The sequence below is a fragment of the Pteropus alecto genome, unplaced genomic scaffold (assembly GCF_000325575.1).
Source record: "Pteropus alecto unplaced genomic scaffold, ASM32557v1 scaffold398, whole genome shotgun sequence".
Classification (NCBI taxonomy): domain Eukaryota; kingdom Metazoa; phylum Chordata; class Mammalia; order Chiroptera; family Pteropodidae; genus Pteropus; species Pteropus alecto.
In genome coordinates this window covers 1,598,092-1,604,180 of record NW_006442497.1, presented here as the reverse complement: position 1 = coordinate 1,604,180, position 6,089 = coordinate 1,598,092, and positions in this window count along the sequence as shown.

The following is a 6,089-nucleotide window of genomic DNA, read 5'->3' as shown; positions in this document are numbered from 1 at the left end:
TGAATGAGTGATATATGAAAAAACTTTATTTCCCTGAAGATGCCATATTCAGAACTGAGCCTGTCTCAGAGAAAGTGTTTGCTGGCAACGTCTGCAGATTTGAAGGCGTCCTGAACTAAGCAATATAAAACATGGCTGTGAGAGGCAGTAGGGCATAGTGGAAGACCCCCAGCTTTGGGCTCAGGCCTAACTGTATTTAAATGCGAGGGCACTTCACAAGTTCACCTAACTTCACTGGGCCTCCCATGACAAATCCTTTTTATGTCACAGAGATAAACTCAATGATGTAGGCCAAGTGCCCAGTATAAAGCCCGGCTCATCATAAGCCCTCCAGACCCCTCTAGATGTTGGCGGAGGTGGAAAAACTGTGGACATCAAGAACAATTTCCCTGAGGAAGGTATGTCACCACATAAGGTATGGATCCCATTGACATTGCTGAGGGTTTAGTGTCCCAGCCCTGTGGTAGGCACCAGTGATATGAAGATGAAGGACACGTGACATCAGTCTTTGGCAAAATCACCATCCAAGGGGAAATAAGTAGAATAACTGTTATAATGGAGACATAGTGGTTACAAGCCTGGACCCAGAAGGTGGGCTGCCAAGGTTCATGCCGAGGCTGTGTCACTTTCTCACTGTGTGGCCTACGGCAGGTTCCTCAACATCTCTGGGCCTTTTCCTCATCCTTGACAGAGGGCATAATAACAGTACCTATCCCCTAGGTCTGTTATGAGGATCAAATGATAAAGTGCTTGAGAGTGTGGCAGACACACAGTCCACGTGATATGTTACTTTAAAAAATATAGAGATATAGTCAGGGTCCACGAGAACATAGAAAAGGCAGCAGTGAATGCCAGGGTTGAACAGTTAACAGAGGGAGCTGTGGGGTGACCTGAGTGGAGAGAGACGAGTAGAGTGTAAGTGGGGCGTTCGATTCTGAACAGACACCACAGCATGGATGAAGTGGGTGTACAGAGCACAGCAGGCCCTTCAAGGAGCAGGAATAGGAGTCAAGGATGGCGAGACACTTGGTTGTTAGTGTGAGCACCCCTATGGATAGGGGTATGAGGAGTTCAGTTTAAGACATGCGATCTGCAGTCCCGAAGAAGGCGTGACCATAGGGAATGAGTTGCATGGAGCTCGGCAGAGCAGTAGGGACTGGGGACTGAGGTATCATTGGAAGAATGATAACTGGCTCTCCACTCCTTCCCCGGGTGGCCTCCTCACTGTCCCGGTGCCTCAGACCACCCCACTGGATGATGGCCTCCCTCCTAGCCAGGACCCACTGAGGATCTCAAACATGTAACTTTTTATACATCGCATTTATTCTGCTGGAGAAATTAGCCCTCGACTGCAACAGCGTCCAGGCATGAATCATTGTGTCTGGGGTGTGGAGAAAATGCAGCAAGTCAGCAGTTATGGGGTGGGGCTCCAGGGTTTTCATTCACAAAGAGATTTTTCAATTTTATTAAAATCAATAAGTGTTTTATTACAGTATAAATGAAATGAGGGCCTTTGCTTCTAGGACAACAAACCATGCTGCCCTAGCATCTGGCAAGAGGACCCCCTGCTGGAAGAGACCCTCCCTGGCAAGCAGAATGCTTTGATTCATACCCAGAGTGGGGGTTGGCCCTCTAGGCTTGAAGAGGAAAGATCCACAACCAAAGAAACCTGTCTACCTCAAAATTCCCAGCAAAGTGCCACGCCCTATACTGTATGACCTCTTTTTATGTTCTTGAAAATTTTCAAGAAACCTATAAAAATCATCACATCACGAGTGGGGTGAAATTATTTGTGGAAACCTGGGATGGAATCAATTTCAGCATTAAGATCAGCTCGGAGCTGAGATTGTCCTTTTGCGGGAATGAAGAACACAGATTAAAAAAAATGTGTATGGAAGCGCTCTGTAAACTCTAATGGGCTGTCCACTTGCTGTGGTTATTCCTTTATTCTTATTATTCATAACCAGGCCCTGTAAACAGAGTCTTAGAGAAAGGGTGACAGGGCTATAAGCTTAGAGTTGACGGTGGAGGCCCAAGGGCAGTCACTTCAGAAACCAGGACAGAGAGGATAATCAATAAATGCAGAAGGCATGAAGGAGAGAAGGAATAAGAGGAATCCAGTCACACCCGTTCACACACACACTCGCACACACACATTTAAGCAGCTCTGGGAATGGTAGGAGCATTGAAGGGTCTCAGAGCCCAGCCTGGAGCTCCCTATGCCTGCAGACATGAGATGAGAGGGGCGGGCAGGACCTTCCTCAGGGCACCATCCCAGCGTCTAGGTAGCTTGGCTCTCAGAGGTGGCCTAAGTCCCCAGGCAGCTGTGGACAGTCAGCTCCTGGCTCCCTGCACAGGCTCCTAGTACCTGTCCCTGTGACTTGGATGGGGCAGTTCTATCTAGGTTGGGCCCTGGAAGCAGCTCTGTTGGATCTGGGGTTAATGGCTCTGGCCCCAGGTCTGAGATGCTCTAGAAGCCCCAGTCACTAGACCGAAGGTGATCAGTTTGAGAACCACAGCAATAATTTCTCTGGAAAGACAGTCAGGTCCTGTCATCTGGGAGTGCTGGTACTGCAGAGGTGGCAGACATGAAGGCCTCAAAGCTGCTGGGAGTGCAGAGGCCTCTGGGTCTCCCGGGAAGCTGCTAGCCTGATTGTCCACATCCAGGGGGCATAAACATGCTCTTGTTTCAGAGAAGCCAAGCAGGGCCCAGCCCCAAGGAATTGAACATCCAGGCTGATCCAGGGAATACAGATTCCAGCTAGGGAAAGGGTTGTGGTTGGGAAAGACTGTGATATGGATCCTGCAAGCTTTGGAGGATATCTCCTAATTTTTAAAATTAAGATAAAAGTAACAACGAAGCCAACAAAAATTGCAATCCTAACAAAACTATTTTAACTTTTATATATCTCCTTCTGGGCTTTGTCCATAGAGAAACACCATTTTCCTTCATTGCAATTATAATATGTGTATAATTTTGTATTCAGGTGGAGATTTTTGTTCACTTAACATTTTTCATGTTTCCACACAACTTTTATAATCAAATTTAAGAGCTGCATAAAATGAAACAGTGTAGATGCCCCCTAATTTACTAAACTTTCCTATCACTGGTTATATAGATTACTTCTAAATTTTTATTATTGAATCACACCACATTGAACAACTTCAAAGGGAGCATTGTTTCCTTCCAAAGGCAAACTAACGCAGCCAAAGGACATAAATATTTTCAACTCATTGCACGCTGTTTCCTTAACTAGTGGTACTAATTCCATTACCTTTGAAAGTGACCGAGTTTAGCAGCACCCCACCCATATCCTACACCTTCACCCCAATCTCACCATGGTGGCTTATTAGAAGTGTGTGTTTGGGGGCAACGTTTCTTGCTAGTTTAATAAGTATCAAATAGCACCTCAAGACTGCTTTAATTTTAATTGCTCTGATTACTAGCAGGGCTAAACATTTTCCCAGGTGTTTGTTAATACACTGGATTTCCCTCATGTGAATAGCCTGCTTAAATGCGTTGCCTACTTATCTATTGGACCATATGTAATCTTTTTTCTCTTATAAATTTTAATAAACCCTTTATGTGGCATAGCTATCAACAGTTTGTGTATTGCAGTTGCTGCAACCACCTTTTTCTATCTCTCATTTTCTCATTTCATTACATTTTTTTTTAACTTAGAGGAGCTTTTATTTTGTTCTTGCTGTCATCTGTCAGTATGTTTCTTCGCCATTTCTCTATTGCTTCAAAGCTGAGAGTGGTCTTGCTTTGTAAAGATAATAAATATTGCATTTCGTGCTAACTGTTCTTTTTTTAAAAAAAGATATTTAGCTTTTAATCTATCTGTGGTCTATTTTGGTATAACCGGGAGCTCAAAATTAAAATTCTTCAATGCTATCTAGTTTCCCAATGTCATTCATTTTTAATTATTTTTTAAATTATTATTTTATAAAGTGTTCTAATGTTGAACAGGTTAGGCCTTGTGACTTGCCCTGTTTTTCTTTGTAGAATGTCCTTTGAAATCATCTATTTGTTTTCCCAGAGTCTGTTGTTCAGAAAAATTGCCCTGTTTTTCTTTGTAGAATGTCCTTTGAAATCATCTATTTGTTTTCCCAGAGTCTGTTGAGTTCAGAAAAATACTGTTGGGATTGATTGGAGTTAGGTTATGTTTACTAATTATCTAAGGCCTTGAGACATTTTCACAGTACCAAGTGTGCTCATCTCAGAATATATTATGTCTCTACCCTTCCCCCACCCCATAGGGTTTGCAAGTTTCTTAAGAAAGGTCATACTTATTTCTAAGTATGTTAGATCACTTGTTTTTGTTATAAATGAATTTTTTTCCATTTTATTTTCTAGTGATTACTAGTGTTGAGGACGACCATCAGTTCTTATGTATAAAGTTTGCATTCATTTTCCTTCTAAAACTCTTTAACTCATGATTTTTTGCTGATTCTTTTGTATCCACTATCTACACAAAGGTTCTTGTGTTGACTCTTTTTCTTCAGTTTATTTTATTCTGCCTTACTGAATTGACTAAGATGTCCAAACAAAATCAAGTTGAAGTAAATCTCTCTTTTTCTTTTAGGAATTTGGAAAGATATAAATTAACTTGCGCATTAATTATCAGTGTGATAATAACAGCAATTCGTTTTTATTCCTAGTTTTGATGTTAATTTACAGGGCTGATTTTGGGCTTAAAATAGGTATGCTTTATCCTACTGAAGAAACTTTTAATTATTAATTTATAACTTTTAAAAAATGGTTGAATGCCATCAAATTATTTTTGGAGTTTCTATTAAGATGATGTTGTCTTTTATTTTGGACTTCATGTCAAATGAATAATGAAATTTTCACTTAGTGACAGAGCTGGAATCCTAATCCAAGTCTTCCACTTCTGACTCCCATGTTATTTGATCAAGTTGTCTTTTAGGAAGATATGTTTTAGTTTACCAAGGCTTGAGCATTGCTTATAGTTGTATAATAAGCAGCAACCACAGGCAGATAAAAAGCGTTTTCAGAAAGAATTCTTTCTGCCTTTAACCGTTTCAGGGTACCTAGGTATCAGTGGCAGTGGCAAAACAGGAAAGTATCTACAAGGGTGACTCTTACAATTTTTAAGCTTGTTAAGACTGGAGGAGTGATTGAAAATGATTGAGATCTCTCTTTGAAAAGAGAATTAGACACTTTTGACTAAAATTTAACTGAGACGTAGGTACATCTGGCAAAGTAAAACACCACGCACTGCATTCGGATATCCACTTCTAGTTCTCCCTCCGGCAACCAACACGGCACTGTGAACAGAGTCTGTTCCAGCTCCTTCTCGACCCCTGTCTGCTTTCCTGGCTGAACATCCACCATCCCTCTCTATGGATCCACAGCTCACTCTCTTTCCAGGCTTCTTTTTTGCTGCTGCATTGGGGGAGACTTTTGTTCTGCTCCAATTAGCCAGAACAGTTACTGCTTCATTGGTATCCAAGCTGAAAATGGAGCCCTGCACAGCACCGTGACCCCTCCTGGGAAAACACCATTCAGCACCGCTGTGAGAGGCAGCTTCGAGTGAGCCGAGTCACCTTCTCACAACCACCACCCCACGGGCCACAAGTTTCCAAAATCGTTCCACAGATACTTCTATTTAATGTCAAAACCGTGGGGCAAGTAGACAGGGGTTATTGCTAATATCCCCATTTTACAGATGGAAACCGAGATACAGAGAGGATGAATGAATTTCTTAAAATGCAGGCAGCTAAGAAATGGTGGGGCAAAATTCCAGAGTCAATTCCAATATGATTTCAAACCTGGAGTTTTTTTTACATCACACTGTCTGCATATAGGATAATCTCCTATTCTTTCAAGCTTGAAATAGAGGATTCAAACATCTGCAACTGAAGGAGTTAAGAGTGAACTTGATTTAAGTAACTTGAAGCTTCCAGGCATGTGAAATATGCAGGGGCTGCCGCAGGCAGGGTGGGGACAAGGAATCCCTCTGCTGCTATTTTAATCCTCACAAACACAGTGAATTGAATGTTTCTATCCACTTGGTGACCCAGATGCTGAGCAGAGCAGTGGATGAGTGGTTGTAAGAGGA